Below are 17,287 nucleotides of genomic sequence, written 5' to 3'. Positions count from 1 at the left end.
CAGGACATTGTGTCTCGTTTAACCTTTAGTCCGCAAGTAAAACCACAGAGATAACCAGTGTGATGGTGTGACTGTTTACAGTTTCTCCTTTTTGAAAGAGGTATGTTTTACAGATTCTGGGAAATGTTACACACATCCTTACATTAGGAACATGAATATTTCATGGAGTCCCTACTGGAACCACAGCATCCTTTTATGTAAGAAAGCATTAAAAACCTTAAGAGCAACGCATCATTTAGATTTGGAAGCAGATATGTTAAAGTTACCACAAACATCGAACAAAAGTGCGAGAGCGGAATGTGGAGAATTCCCAGATAAATGTGGAGTTGTGTGGTCCGTGACTGATGAGATTCCACAAGAAGAGGAAAAAGGGTGCATAAAAAACTTTAAATAACAATTAGAAAGAGAAAATAAAGTGGAAATCAGTCTGTGCTGTGATTCACACTTGGACTGTGAATACGCTATAACTGCTTAATCAGAACATCTGTGATTTGGGCCAAGTTAAACCAATATAATAAAAATATACAGAAAGGAAATGAGTCTTGAACCAGAGCTTTTTTTTGGCAGCCAGAGGGACAGAATTAAATTAAAAACAAATAAACAAACTGCTGATGAATCTCCATCTCTTAAATGCTAATTGTATTGTTTTGAGGGCAAAATCTCACAGGCCAAATGTTCCACACTTTCCGCTACAAAGAATTACATATATTCTCAAAGACTGAGAGTTTGGGGAGCATTTTTGAAAGATTTGTATCCAAGAAAAAGCCAGCCGGAATAACTGATTTGTATAAGCTATGCAGTGGATATAGATTCTCTTTCTCTTTCACTGTTGATATTAATGTTCAATAAAGATGAACCCCCCCTCCCACCCCTAAAAAAAAACAAAACATGTTTCTCCTTCTTAAAGAACATCACAAAGTGCATGAGTCTATGTTGATGTGTGAGAGTGAAAGCCAAGGCATGCCAATGAGACATGGAGTGCGTCTCCAACATGTTAGATAACAGCTGTTGTCTGCAGCACGTTGATAAGCAGGTCGCACCGAGCGGGACATGGCAGCATTTTCCTCAAGAGGTAAATGAAGAAGAAGAAGCAGCTAAAAATACGACAGCGGCAGACAACAAACATCCTGACGAGAGGCATCACACATGTCGAAGCGCATCATTTAACACGCTTGGATATGAGAAAACTGCCATTATCACTCCACTTAAAATTCAACTCCTCGTGTCAGTTATTTTTCCAATTACAATTAGAAAACAAGATATTAAAGATAAAACTAATATTGGTGGTCTCGTTCTCCAGTGCAACCCTTTCCTTCACAACTGTGCACTTTATCCCCTCTCTAAAAAGCTGAGCTCACTCTGGGCAGCAGTTTTGCAGATCTTTCTTTGGACAACCAAATGCAAATTTAATTGAACCCCAATACATCTTTCTTTTATTTGTGTTTTTAGGATTTTCTAAAGCAACGATTACCAAAAACCTCTGAAATCAGATGCGCTCTCCGTATTGGGAAAAAAAACAACCTTATCTAGGGCTTATTTTGAGTTTGCCTTTAACAGCAAATGTCTTTCTCACCCTCAACCTGTCTTGGCAGAGTGTCGCCCCTCCCTGAGCCTGGTTCTGCCAGAGGTTTCTTCCTGTTAAAAGGGAGGTTTTTTTCTTCCCACTGTCGCCAGTGCTTGCTTATAGAGAGTCGTTTGATTGCTTGGGTTCTCTCTTTATTATTGTAAGGTCTTTACAGTACAAAATAAAGTGCCTTGAGGTGACTTTTGTTGTGATTTGGTGCCAAAATGTAATATTTTATAACAGACTAAATTATGAAGATTGATGTGTTTGACAATCGGAAGGAGCCTTGCTAATAAAGCACATTTCCTGTTTTAAATAGTACCACTTAGTTTATATTAGTTGAGATGCAGTTATTGTGTTAAGTGAGCAATAAATTACTGCATATGCACTATATACTTGTGATTTAATACAAGTTTTGTAGAGACTTGGTAATAAGTCTGACTCTACTAAAGCCAACATTTGGATATGCTATGACTGACAGAGATACACACTATAAGGCTAAAAGTACTCGCTCGCCTGCCTTCACATGCATATGAACTTGAGTGACATCCCATTTTTAATCCATAGGGTTTAAATGATGTCAACCCACCATTTGCAGCTATAACAGCATCAACTCTCCTGGGAAAAGTTTTCACAAGTTTTACGAGTACATGTCTATGGGCTTCCAGAATCGCATTTGTGAGGTCAGACACTGATACTGGTCAAGATGTCCTCTCTAGTCTCCGCTCTAATTCATCCCAAAGGTGTTTTGTCGTGTTGAAGTCGGGACTCTGTGCAGGCCAGTCAATTTCTTTGACAGCAAACTCACTCATCCATGTCTTTATGGCCCTTGCTTTGTGGACTGGTGCACAGTCACATTGGAACACGAAGGGGCCATCCTCAAACATCCTTCAAAGTTAGGAGCATGAAACTATCCAAAATGCCTTGGTATGCTGAAGTATTAAGAGCTCCATTCACTGGAACTTAGTAAAAGGATGCAGTGAAGACCCTCCAATTAGCTCAGACAGATGCAGTGGTCTAAAGCACCACTGCAACCATAGCTTTGGATTGTGCTTGGTGATGTAAGGCTTGGATACAGCTGCTTGGCCATGAAAACCCATTCCACGAAGCTCTCTACCGACTGTTCTTGATCTAATCTGAAGGCAACATGAAGTTTGGAGGTCTGTAGAGATCTACAGAAAGTTGCTGACCTCTGTGCACTATGCTCGTCAGCATCCGCTGACCCTGCTCTGCGGTTTTATATTGCCTACCACTTTGTAGCTGAGTTTCTATCATTCCTAATAACTTCCACTTTGTTATAATACCACTAACAGTTGAATTTGGAATATTTCACAACTGGACTCGTCACGTATTTGGAATCCTATCACTGTATCACGCTGGAATTCCTGAGAACAACCAGTTCTTTCACAAATATTTGTAGAAGCGGTCTGCATGCCTAGGTGCTTGATTTTTATACACCTGTGGACATGGAAGTGACTGGAAGACCTGAATTCAATTACATGGATAGGTGAGTGAATCCCTTTGGCAATACAGTGTATGTCTTTCCCTGTTATATTCATTAAAATATGCCTATGCTTCAGTAGATGAAACATTTGTTAAAAAACAAACAAACAAAACCTTAGTGGATCTTGAAATATTTCTTTCTTCTTTTAACAGCTGGGTCTACTCTGAATGTAATTCAGTTTCTTTGCATCTTTCTGAAAAATAAAATTCAGCCAACAGAAAATGCAAATGTTTAAAAATGGAGAAATCTTTGTCAGCAGAAAAGTTGAAGCAGGTTGAATGCATACGAGAACATGCAGCACCTGAATGAATAAACACATGAATAAATGAATATGTCAGTGAAAGCCTGTCTGACTCACTGGGCTGCTTCACATGTATACATGAAGTACTAGCCTCTAATGTGCAAGTCATTCACAAACAGCTGTGTGAAGCACCTAATCTCGATGGTTTCAAACTACAGAGATCAGTTCTGTGTCAGTCTCAACACATACACACTCTTTTAAAACATATCGAGAGGCCAAAAGCCTACAAACCCACCGCAATTAGAACACTCCGCGACGACAGCAGCTTCCTGTTCTGGATAAACAGCTACAGCTACAAGTCACTGTATATCTGTTGCTTATCAAGAGGGAAATGTTAGCACCGCAATCACTTTCTTTCCTTCCTACTTTGTTTCACAAACTTCCATCAGTCTCATTTTCAGGCCATCACTCGCATAGCTGACTGCATATTAACACAGAAACACAGCAAAACCCCATAAGAGCCTGCACTCAGCTCTTAGTCATCATCACCACTGAATGCGGCTAATAGCCAGCTGAGTAGACCTCTTAAGGCAGCCGAGCCAACACACATGATGATGTCTCTTCTTCACTAAAATTCATTGACACCAGTGTTACAGCTTCTCAATGCTGCCAGTTATTCTCCGTTTCTATTTGGGCTGGGAGATCTTCTCTGTAGTCCAACAGACATTTATTAACTCCAGTGTCATTGCTAATAAGTGAGATAATCACTGGATGAGTTTAACACTGCGCGGTTAAGATTTTAACACCTGCCAGGTCATTGGTGATTGGTCTTGGGTTAAGGTTAGTTTTTATTTTCCCCACATGGAAAATGGTCAAATTCTCAGAAACAGAAAGATGTTGCCTTTCAAGTGAAGTGTCATGTTTTCATTTTGACATCACAGTTTTCCTTTTAAAAATGTTTTCCATTTGGGTATTCCAAAAGTCAAAAGTACATCATGACTAACCTTTACCCTTAACACACACACGCACACACAAACACACAATACAACACTGCGGAGAGTGTAAGAGTGTTTACAAGATCTTTTGAGTGTTTACTTCCTACTTCAAGTATGTTGACAAAGACTACATACCATAATCATTGGATACCACAGCTAATGTTTTTATGCTTCTCACTTTTGAATCTTTAACTTAAGGCATTGAATTTTCTAAATGGCCACAATTTTTCAGTTTAGGGAAACATACTCTTTTTTTTTTATTTTTTTTATGTGCACGTTGTCACGGCCGGGCGGATCACACACAGTAATTCGGCGTGCCCGTGTGGCGTGCTGGCTAGACCCAAGCGCGGCAAGGCTAGCGGTGGGTTTGGAGCAGACACGCAGTTATTCTAGTAATGACCAGAGCACGAAGCGTGGCTTCGGAACGGTCGTTACAGACAGAGAGCGAGCGGAGCCGGGAAGAGAAAAAGGGTTGAAAGGGATTGTAACTCACGGTTGCTGAATCAGGGGGAGACTGACGTCGGCAGAGTTTCGGAGCTCCTGACATGAAGATACTGATGTCTGAGCGGCGAACAGGTGGGTGGCGTCTCTCTTTTAACCCCGGCCCCGTGATCAGCTGATCACAGCCGATCACCGGCTGACACACGTTTTTGAACAATGGGGAATTTAAATGCCCAACTTGGTCTCAGTTTAGACAAAAAACAAACAAACAAACATGTAAACAAGAATTTAAAAAACACCAGACACGATGGAGCTATTGTGGAAAAATATAAGCACCAGTGTCTGAAAATAATGTAAAAATATTACTCCTAAGCTCAGGATTTCTATGCAGCCAACGATGATGAGACTCTAATATCATTCAAAAAGTGCAAATCTAATTGATGCTTAAAAAATGACTTGTTATCATCAATTTTCAAATGGCTAACAAAACACTTCTTTGTAACAACCATTACAAAAGAGTATGCATGCCCATCCTGACACGTGTGTCGAATTCTCAACCATTTCCCTGAAATATCAACTTATGTGCTCCACCCAGATTCAGTTAAACAGCTAAAAAGATACCAGGCCATCATATTTGTTTGGCTCTTTTTGACTCCCTCACAGTCTCCTTTCAACCATCTCAGGCTCAAATTAAACTTTTTGTTGCTAATGCACAACCAAGTCCTGCAGTGGTACTTCTGAGTAAAAAAAAAAAAACAAACTCATAAAATATGTATGTGGGGTAATCAGGTTGTTAGTTTTTAACAGTTGCAAATCTGCAACGCCTGCCTCGAGAGGGTTAATGTGTCCCACCTGTTTGTCCTTCGCTGGTTTCCTCCACAGCGGATTCTTTTCACCAGCAAACACAAAGCCCTGTGAAAAAGAATGAAAAGAGGCCACTAAGTTTTAAACACAAGTTAAAGTTTTTCCTTACTCTATGATGAGAAATGAGTATATTCGCTCCAGATACACATACATTCATTTCAAAGTGTGAAGAGTTGCGAGCATTAACTTGCACATAACCATGTCGGTTACATGCCAGCATGCTAACATGAAACTAGCGTGGCTGATTAGATTTATTATCAATCTAATTATAATGATGACATTCAATTAATACGCTGACAAGAAGATGAGTTGGAAAAAAAATCCCCTTGAATCCCCTCTAACGATCATCTGACCTTTAGATCATCCTCCATCGACACAACCCTAGCTTATCAGTCTTCCAGTGTCCACTGTCTCTTTTAAAATAGGGGCCAGTTTCAATTTCTCATAACATGCACGACTGAAGAGCCAGCAGACCAGACAACAGTTGAGACTCACACCAGTCTTATCAAAGCATCTTGTGCAGGGGTTTTTGCATCACAATAATGCAAATGCAGCTTCCTTTATAAGAAAAAGAGGATATTAAAATTAATGGTAACACTTTCTTGCAGGGAAACTGAGCAGCACTGCAGATTTTTACAACTTGGGTCAGTAACCTTTTACATCATAGGAACTTTTTCATATCTCCAGGATGTCACAGTACTGTTCCTATTGGCAATGCAAACCCAAATAGAAAAAAACCCCACACATCCCGAGGATGTAGTTATTCCCCAGTGACTATGGAGTTCAAAAGCACCTTGCAAGCGACAAATTTCAATTAGAAGACACAGAAAAGAGTTGCTTTTAAGCATAAATATTGATTTAAATACCACATCAGAGTACCGACAACAACACAGTCTCCTCTCTATTCAATTGTGTAACTTCCATTTGTGTAATCAATATCTTCCACTTATCCAAAGTTGATTTGTGGTGGCAGCATGCTGGGGAGGATGTTCCAGTCATCCTTCTCCCCTACAACTTCTTCCAGTTCCTTATGAGATCCTGAGGTATTCCCAGGCCAAACCACCTTGACTGGCTCCTTGCAACACGGAGGAGCAGCAGCCCTATTCCAACGTCTCTCTCTAAGGCCAGCCCAGCTACCTTCTAGGAGAAGCTCATTTCAATCGCTTGTAATCAGTCTTATTCTTTAGTTCATTTCCAAGATCTCATGACCATACTGTAGGTCACAGTTGCAACACAGACAGTCTGTTAAATCAAAAGTTTATAAAACTTTACCTATTTTATCTAATGGGGGAATGATCTTAATAATGCAGATGAGTTAAGAGTGTGTAAAAACATGTCTCTCCAAAGCAAAGTGTCTCAAATTGAAGAGCATAACAAGTATAATTTCCACAGGCAGCATGTATAAATCCCAAACGCAGAAAACGTATACACAACACTGATGCATTAAGGCCTTTAGTTTCAGACTGCGCTTTCCAGTGTGGTCGTGGGCATATAGAGCTGCTGTGGGCTGGGAAATAAAAAAATCAATCACTCAGTCAATAAAAACAATACATTTTTCTTTCCGTTTATTCCTCGTGGAACTTACTGTTAAACTATTTTTGTCCAGCAAAATGTCTGATGTTAACTTTGAGGCTGGAGTCAATGTGGACTAAACGGGCACTTCAGTCGAACCCTGCTGACATCAGGCGTCTGATGGGAATATAAAGCCCATAGATGTGAAACCAACCCTTTGTTTTAAGAGATTTCAGCCCCCTCACAGGGATGTTTGCCTCCACTTAGATTGTTTTTTTTAGTGGTATTCATGGAACAGTTTTGTTAGCAGCCAGCTTGTTTACTTCTGGACTGGACCTAACAGTGATGTTATCAGCTGTGGGGAAAATTTGGAAACAACAAGTCAGAGGAAAACTTGTTGTTTGGCAACTCAGTACTCGAGTTCATGTTTAAAAACAGCTTAACAGCTTCATCCCCAAATCAAAATGACCTACTTTCTTCTCTGTAATTCACACCAAAGCAAAAAAAGTTCCCTCCTGTCTAATGGTTCTCTGCAGGTTGCTCAGGTTGTTTTTGTTGTGCCTTATCCCACTGTCAGACATACTCCAATTTGGCGACGGTAGTATGCTAGAGAGCCTCCCGGAACTGGAGCTGGAGGGGCCACTTTCGCCACAACCTGGAGTAGGTGGAGAGCTGGGACCACTACACTGAGCTCAGAGCAAAACAAGGACTTTAGTCGCCAGCTACAGCACAAGATGACAGAGCTGGAGTCCATCCACGGGGTGAGAAACATGTTCGAGAGGCAGCTGAGGGGCACAGTTTAGTGTCTTAAAGCATTTATGGTATTCTGTCACGAGTCTCTCTTCACGAGTAAATGGAGGCGTTGTTCTTCACAGCATTGCATTTGGTGGGTGTAGTCTGATAGAAAGAAATGAGTTCCTATATGAACTGTGAACATGTTTTTTTCCCCCTTTCTGCAAATAAAGCGCCATCTGATCCCAGTATATTATAGAGAAAGGCAGACATCTCTACAGCCGATATCTCCAAAAACTGGGCAACAGTTTTGCAATATTTCAACACAATAAAAGCAAAAAGCAAATTCTGGGGTCCAAGCATTTAATTAGGGCTGTGCAATATGACCAGAATCTCATATCCCGATATAAAACATCTATCGTCCCGATAACGATATAAATCACAAAAAAATTTATATTTTCTGTAAATTCTGTGAATCTCGGGTAGGTGAAGTGTTTCCAGCTGGGCGTCGTGTAGCTGGAGTCGAGTGTTTTAACCGATGCATGAAACTACACATTTTTAGACATAGGTTGTAACAGCCGCCGTTTTCTTTGTGAGTATTTATTACACGGCGTGCTGCGGGGAAAAGCCTGTTCTAACGTTTGAGTCTAAGGTTTATTTTTTAGCACCTGACGGCTCTTTTTTGCTTCTCATCCGTCAATACTCTGCATACTTTTTCACGTGATTCCGTTTATTTTGAAAAGTCTCCACATGATCTTGAGCTTTATTGTGAAAGGTTTATGTGGAAAATAAACAAGAGGACATGTGATGGTTTTACCGTCGTTGTTGCTAACGACAGCGCATAAAAACAGGCGCTTGTCCGTCCGTAGTGTGGTTATATTAAATATAAGAGAAAGAGAGAACTTTAAGAAATTAATATACTGTAGCCACTACAGTGACCATCAAAACCATGAAAAAAAAATATTGCCGTAAAGTTTATTTTGCGACACCACGAAACAAACGATAGCGTAAAATGAAACGATAGACGTTTTTATATCGTCATCCGATATATATCGTTATATCGAACAGCCCTACATTTAATCATACTTTCCCCCCCCCTATTCTATAACAAACCCATCAGCCTCTTTCAGCCCTCATCAGTGAAGCAGCACATTACTCAGCCTCAGATGACTGTTGGTGGAGCATCTTGTGACTGAGAGCAGAGCGGAAAAAAAAAAATCCTCACAGTCTGCTGTTTGTTGGGCTGAAAACCAGCTGGACAATGTGACACCAAACATTCCTGGGTTTTGTGAAAAATAACTGTTCAGGCTGACAGAGTGGAGAGTGTCTGAACACAGAAAACACAAGCTGCCATTCATACCAGTGGATGGGAGGAGTGTATCTAACAGTCCAATCGGTGAGCAGCTGAATGTGTGACAGGGTCAAATTCACAAGAGGAATGTGACCAAGGAAACATGTTTCTGTCTCGAGTGTTCAGGACAAGTATCCACGGCAGTGTTGGCAACATTTTTTCCTCAGAGGGCCAGACTGAGTTAGATAGAGTAAGCAGAAGGAAACAAAGTGCTTAAAATCCACTAGAAAATTCCTGAAAAAATTATGAATGTGCCAGTGTCCCTATTTCTGTGTAAAATAGGTTTGCAGAGATTGCAGCAAATATTGTAAGGAAAATGTAGACAGCTGGAAACTAGAAACAGATTTTAATTGTTTATGTTAATATCCTGATAAAAGTTATTTTTGAGTTTCCCAAAAGCTAAAAGATCCATGGATCTGAATTTTAGGCAGAAGAAGGAGAATAATAATAATAAGAAGAAGATAATGACAAAAATCTGACAAATAATAAATAGTCAGCCTTAATGCTATTGCACTGACGCACTCAATTAACTTTGACAGTCTTGATAGATTGCTTTAAACTGTAAAAGCCAAAGAATGTTGACTTTTCTCTGTCAGGCTGTTATGAAATCCGCTTAAATGCCTAATGCATGTATTAATATGCATGTTTGCATCAATGAATGAATAAAGAATGAATACATGATCATAGTCGTGGATATGACTCAGGGTGCATACCTGAACCAAACGGCCATCATAGTACAGACCTGCATCACTGAATCAAGAAAATCAGCTAACACCATTTCCCATGCACATACATTACTGATTAGGGCCACTCAGACATATTTGTTCCTTCATCCGAGACAACAAGGACTCTATTGAATGATGTCCTCACGCTTGTATTGAAAGTACACTGACTGCTCCCATTTCGCATTCCCCCCCAAAGTTCCATTTAGTACTGCAAACTGTGCATTGGACCTCAGCACTATCCTGACACTCTTGTGCCTGGATTGCTTAATCTAAACAGGATTCAAGTTCATCTAATCACAAGTACTGGTCTTACAGTTATGGGTGTGGTTTGGTACTGAGTGAACCTGTTACCCTGTGTAGAGCTTAGGCCTCTAAATTAACTTTCATTATTAAAAAACTAATTTAGCAATAATCTTTGGACAAACAAGTAAAAAAAACATGAAACAATTCAATAAAAACAAAAAACAAACAAATACTAAGTGTGGCAAAAACTACACACAAATTGTGTTCCCCTTGTCATTTTGACTTTATGACTACTTTATGACTTTATATGGTGGCTCCTATCAAATGAATGTGGACTGAGTGTACAGAAATTTATGAATTTGCAGAAAGGGGAAAAAAAAAGTTGGAGAACCAGTTCAAAGACACTCAAAACCAAAATACCTATTAAGTAAGTTAATGACACACACGCACTGATATCAGTGCAGGTAAAAAAATAAAAAATAAAAAATCACCAGAGATCATCATTTAAATCATGAATGAAAAATGCATTATTCTGCTGCCGTTTTTGAATCTGCTTTCACTAAAACTTGCCTGCTTCACAAAGGCGTTGCCATCTGTACAACACTCAGTGTCAGAATTATCACAGGCCTCCAAGTGTGTTTAATTCACTAGTCTCAGGATAGTGTTCTTTTGCCTGGCAACTAACCAGTTATTCAGCTAATCATATGCGCACCACCTTCAGTGGAACTCCCATCAGTATGTGTACTTCAAATAACTCCGTATCAGCTGCCAGCTACTTCAAGTTCATCTGTTATTGCCACGTAAACATTTCCAAAGCCAAACGCACTTGAATGCAAAGATAATTAAATTTATTTCACTACCAACACACACACAGACCAGGAAACTTGTATGTGATTAGTATCATGTTCAAGGACACTTCAGCCTCTAGACGTGAGGAGCTACAGATGAAACCACCAACTCTGCAGTTAATTTACAACCAGTTCTACGGACTCATCCACTTTTTTCCCCCCCATAGTGTTGAAAAGGCTAAATTTCTCCATTTTGAAGATTCTGTGTGTGAGAGCAGAATCCAAGAATATGACACAGAGTCACATGAAAGCATGCACAGAATGTTCTGTGTGGACAATGTTCTGTGCCTCTCCTGTTTTTGTTCTTTTTTTCCTGGTGAACTTTGAAATGAAAAGCCACTTCGGTTTTATTGAGCACATGATCTTACACAGCTGAGCCCAAAGGCCTCGCTCAGTGGACTCAGAGTCAAACTGTGGAAAACACAAAAACGCACCGGCAGGTCACTGGACCAGACCTCCAGAGCAGTTTCTGGTCCTCAGAGTCAGAAAGTCACCGAGTTGTTAACAACAGCCGGAGATGAAGAAACAGAAATGGAACAGCTGAGAATAAATTCAGCCTTTGAATTTATTTACTTATTTATTCTGCTTTCCCAAACAGCAGAGGAGCGAGCGGGTCCCTGTTCCTCTCTGATGTGTTTTATGTTTTAACAGATTTCATCTTGTCCCAGTTTGGAGCATCTTGGCTGTGATGGCAGTGTGTGCGTTCAGATCGGAGCCCTGCGTGTCTGTGCGTGCACGCTGTGATGAATGCCTGCGTGCTGATTGTGAGAGCTACGCCCAGCTCTCCAAAACAAACATTGCATTCCACCGATCCTCTGCACCAGTCACAGACCGGGAACAGGAATGAGGCCTGAGTGGGATTCCCACCTGGTAGGCAGAGGAGATGTGTACGTAGCAGAGTTCCCTGCTGGCAGAGCTCCCGGTCAGCTCAACAACACATTGACAGGAGGATAGAAAACAAACCACAGCGGGGACTCTTTGCAGCGTCTGCAGTCTGAACATGAACTGAACTGACTACTGGCAGGGATTCCCCCACAGAACAGTGCAGTCCACCCACATCCTAAAACAGCTCATGTAAAAACAGACCATGGCCACACCGCCTAAACTATAGTGACCCCCATCTCATCCCACACATCGGATATGCTGTGCTGAGGTTATACATTCACTAAATTTAAGGTATAAAAGAAGGCTCTGTTTATTTAAGGCAGGGTTGGACACCTCTTGTATAAAACACTAATCTTTTTGCCACACTTGGCTGGATTAGCTGGAATGCACTGCAGGGACATAGTCTTTGGGTAATTGGGCTGCAAACGTTGTTCAAATATCCTTGAAAGGTCTTTTACCCATGGATCACTGCAAACAATTGCAAAGTAGTGATAAGAAGTGGAAAATGATATCAAAATCAAAGTTCAAAAAATAAACATAAAACATTTCCAGCACAGTTTAGCTTTATCCTTGCCACATTAGCGGGCCATTTCCGGTAGAAATGTGAACATAATGAGTAACAAATATTAAAAAATATTGCAGCAGCACATAAATATGAGCTGGACTCCAAATGGTCACTTGAAGGTTAAAAACATAAACAGTGCGCACAATATTGATCTAAATTTACCATATATGATGTGAAATGCGTTCATTTGATGTCAATCAATTTAAATGTTGCCACAAACATACCTTAATGCAGCGGTCCCCAACCTTTTTTGCGCCACGGACCGGTTTATGCCCGACAATATTTTCACAAACCGGCCTTTAAGGTGTCGCGGATAAATACAGCAAAATAAAACTAGTACCGGTACCGAAAAAAAGAAGATTTATTCATAACACACGTGAAAAGACCCAGGAAAACCGAGTTAATGATAAAAACGATAACAAAATAACGCTAAAAACCAATAAAAACCCTGAAAACCATACATTTCACACCCGAGCCTCAACTCTCGCGGCCCGGTACCAAACGATTCACAGACCGGTACCGGTCCGAGGCCCGGGGCTGCCTTAATGCATCCCTAACAATGCCTTCATTAAAACAAATAATAAAATGGAGGTTGCTGGCCCATTAAACAATGGTACTGACACCAGCAGTGTTCAAAGTACCCTTTAACTGTAAAACTCGCTCTGCAATAAGATGACTCATATGTTAAAATTCTGTAAAATTATCCAGTGGTTAATGAGGTGTTTTTTTCCAAGGGGAACAAACCACATAATTAACAAAATATGGCAACATATATCATGCTAATGGCCAAAAACCTTATTGTTCTTCTCTGTGAGTCTTTAAAATGATGCAGCCGATGCTCCAACTGCATTCATGTGAGAACAAATCTGATAAGGAACTATGTAGGTTACACTGATATTTCCACCAAATCTTTTACAGTACTCAGCCTCCAGTGGAGCTTCAAAGGATTAGATGACAGAGAAAGACAGAAGTCTGGTGGTGGAGGGAAAAAGAAAGAAATATACTCCACCTCTGCTCATTTTATGGAGAAAAATAAAATGGTTCAAGCACCAACACCAACACTGTTTTGAATTTGAAAAAAAGTTTCTGAGGTCAAAAAGCAACATGTCAAATAAAGGGAGGAAACAGACACACAGAAACAGCACCTGTTGGGAGTGTAAGTAGAGGGAAGTGAAATTTTGACTGTTGCCAACACAACATGAGGAAACCACCGAGCCTTCACTTCCTGTTGGCTCTCCATGTGCCCTCCATCTGCTCACTTCCTCCTCTGACTGGTGCCTTTTTTTCGGACCGTCTCTGAGAACAGAATCTTCCTATACATCTGAAATTTTAAGAAGCTCCTCTGAAGTCATGAAGTACCAGATTGAAAAAAAATAAAATAAATGACAATAATAATTAAGAGAGAAGGAGATGGAGGAAGAGTCTGATGCCTACCTCAAACTATGTTGTATGACTGACTTCCACACACTTTGTCACAAATGCATGATGATGTTTTACTACAGAAAAGTTGCGTATAAAAATATTTTTCAGTGTTAAACATTATGTGTGTGTTTGGGTGTCACTTAAAAAACCAGGCCCACACCCACATCACCTTCACCTCAAACCTGGTCGTCACGCACACTTTGTTTCAGCCACCTGAGTGGAAAAATCCTGTGGGTTTTCTACAGACTTATACAGAGGTTCAGCATTTTCCAAGTCAAGCAGAATGTGGACTGTTGTGTGAGACATTGTTATATCCCTTGCATCTCTTTAGCCTTTTATTGAAACAGAGATTTTCTCCCTCTCTCTCTACGTGCTGCAGCTGAACAGCATTCTGGTCAGTAGTGGAAGTGCACATCTAGCCCCCGACAAAGCGCTTCTTGCCATTTGGGCTCTCTGTTGTATGGTTGCTAGGATTAGTCGTGTTTAGTTTCACTAGAAATCTGTCCTTTGAAACAGACTTGTGGCAAACCTGTAAAACCTCAGTATGCTTTCTTTTGTGTTTGAATAAATCTGGCTGCAAGCTTGGTGGGAGTTTTCTGACAGTATTTAAACACTTTCTCTCCTCTTTTGTGGCTAGCCAGGGAGCCTAGGTTTTATAGTTTTGCTTTGTTTTGTTTTTTTTTTTTTGTTTTTTTAAACCTACAGCTCGGTGTTTCTCTTCTTTCTAGAAAAAGTGGATAGGTGTGGGTGGGGGTCTGTTTGTTGGTTTGGCCTTGAAGACCCAGAAGGCTATTTTCTTGCTTTCCTTTTCCTAACCAATGCAATATAACCTACAGAACTGTACTTCAAACAAATGAGCATCAGGAAAGCGTTTACTGGGGTTAAAGGTCAGGGGAGCCAACAGCTTATTCCCCATAGATTTCTATAAAACAGTAAGTCTTTTAGAAACCAGAGGAGTCGCCCAATGCTGTCAATTTAAAAAAAAAATAAAAATCAGATTTCACTGGCTTTACTTTTCCCAAAGTAAAGCCACATCCCCCTTTTATACCATCTATGGTATGCACAAAAGCACTATTGTTCTGCATATTTTTAAGGCAATGACTCTGCGTCACCATCCTTAACAGAAGCCTGTTCAAATTCCTCCTATTTCCAGCCATTTCTGCCCATCCTGATGATTTCCCTTTGGGAATAAGAGCAAATACAAATTTCAGGAAAAACACAACTAAACAGATTAAAATATTTACCTCTGAGTCATTTCACTTGGAGTTCTTTTTAGCTGGTTCAAACCTCTCTGGTCTTGGACAGACACTTTCTCCTGTGGCTTCGGTCTTTTTATTCCCTCGTCTTTATCAGTTGGTAACATGTAGCAGAGGGCTGCCAAGTAGGCTGCCCCTCTTGAATATATGCACACCCAAACACAAGAGTGGGCTGCACACTCTTCACAGACACCAACCTGAATTACACAGCCGCTCAGCCAAGGAGCTGAGTCAGATTACCGCAGTCTGTTTAATATACAACATCTAAAGGTGAGCGTTATGGAGCTTTCGGGAAGGGAGTGGCTCTTGTACCTGCCTCTATTGGAACCGGTGTAAACAGGACTGTAGCCACTCCAGCTGGAGAGTCGGCCTTTCTTATCACTCTGCCAGAGTCGATGATGGTTTAACCTTTTTTAAATAGTGAGCACACAGGAAGAGGATGCACAAGCAGCTTTTACAGCTGTCTGAGTTCTCTGAATTAGGAGCAATAGGACTGAAGAAGGTCATTTACAGCAAATAAGCTCCATTTTAATCTCTATTTTAGATCTATAAAATCTCTGTGATATCCAGAAAACGTATATGAAAGTGTATTTATATTTGCAACTAGGGTTAGGTGACTATTGTGCTTGTCTTTTTGTTAGCAAAGTTACATTAGTCAAAAGTCATGAAAGGCACAGATTCATTATAGTCATTCATGTTTAGATTCATTAATATAGTGCTGCCTTCTGTTGTTTGTTTGTTTTTTAGGGTTATTCGGTTTTCCTTTATTTTTTACCATTGTGAGACAGGTTCAAAACTATATATCACCTCAGGATATTGGAAGAATTGTCTTGATTTTCAAGAAAAATATCCAAAACTAGTCTTGATCCAAATATCCTTCTGGATCTTGATTCCTTCTGTTAAGGGAATTTTCATTCTTAACGGAGGTCTCAGATTGCTCTTATCATCAATTAATTTGCTGATTATTTTTGCAACAAGTGTTTCGTCTACAAAAGATTACAAAACTGAGAACTGGCAACCGGAATTCTCTAGAGCACAAAGCAGCGCCAGCAAAATTTCATTTTCTGTCTGAACAACAGTCCAAAATCTGAAATATTCAAGTTGCTCTAAGGTAGACATGGAAAAGCAGCAAATTCTCACATTTTAAAACAGAAACATTTTTGCCGTTTCTGATTGAAAATTTTTAAAAAAGAAGAAAAAAAAGAGCATAATTCAAATAGTTGGTGTATAATTTTCTATTAAATGAACTAACTGTTGTGAATATAACTTATCCTCATAGCAACAGCATAGTTATCCAGCATCACCTGACATCAACTGTAACAACCCACAGAGCAAAAAAAATAAAACACACTCACACTTATCCATCTACGCTAATACAGTCACACAGACTCACACAGCCTGGCTCACTGCAGCTCATCACATTCACAACAAGCTTCAACACCTCTCTGCAACAATGGCTTCATCAGGATTAACACACACACACACACACACACACACACACACACACACACACACACGCCTGAGTGTGTCTTAGCGGCAGCTTCACCTTTGTGAGGTGAGAAATGTTAAACTGAGAGCACCAAGACAGATAAATGTGCATTAGATTTGCTAAGATTTCTTTTTAAAATTGTATATATCCTGTGAGACACACAAACATTTAGTACACACGTGTACAGTACGTCAATGTCAAACAGCTACATGTGGGCCAGCATTATCGTAGCTACATATGCCAAACGGCAGCCTGATCTGAACCACTGAGTCATTGTCCACATATCTGATTTTTTTTTTCAGTGCTTCCAACAGGTCTCTTTTTGTGCTAATCGATAAGCGTTTCCATGGATGGAAAAACAAATAGCCAATCACAGCCTTTGTGGGTGGAAGGACAACATTTTCATGTCCCAGAGCCAGAAAAAATACGAGTATGTGCTGCTTTCTGAATTTCAGCTTACAAAACATGATAAAAAGCAAACTCAAACCATGAGCACTGTCAGAATAATGAATAAATAACGAACAATGAAAAGGAATTGGAATTCAAATGGATCACCGGTGCGGCAAACAGCAGAGAAAGGTAAAAGCTGGTGGCAGACAATTAAAATTATTTATTACCCAGATTGAATCTAATCATTGTCGCCACATAAT

At 40.1% G+C, this 17,287-nt stretch overlaps 1 protein-coding gene across 8 annotated transcripts in view; it reads right to left on the bottom strand.

The window, feature by feature from the left end:
• The window catches only part of LOC101473100 (plasma membrane calcium-transporting ATPase 1), a 131,900-nt gene that overhangs the window by 98,354 nt on the left and 16,259 nt on the right, over window positions 1-17,287 (bottom strand). For 5 of the 8 annotated variants that reach the window (XM_076884215.1, XM_004547402.5, XM_012918124.4 and 2 more), the window contains one exon: window positions 5,598-5,657. The exons of 1 other annotated variant lie outside the window; for it this stretch is intronic. The gene's annotated coding sequence lies outside the window, so the exon portion shown is untranslated. Of the gene's footprint in view, window positions 1-4,797; window positions 4,978-5,597; window positions 5,658-15,136; window positions 15,220-17,287 lie in introns of those variants that run through there. 2 more of the 8 variants (XM_012918125.4, XM_076884214.1) reach the window with 2 other exon arrangements.

This window comes from Maylandia zebra, linkage group LG5, assembly GCF_041146795.1.
Source record: "Maylandia zebra isolate NMK-2024a linkage group LG5, Mzebra_GT3a, whole genome shotgun sequence".
Lineage (NCBI taxonomy): Eukaryota > Metazoa > Chordata > Actinopteri > Cichliformes > Cichlidae > Maylandia > Maylandia zebra.
Note: the sequence above shows the minus strand (reverse complement) of the source record. Positions and strands in the feature narration are given on the sequence as shown.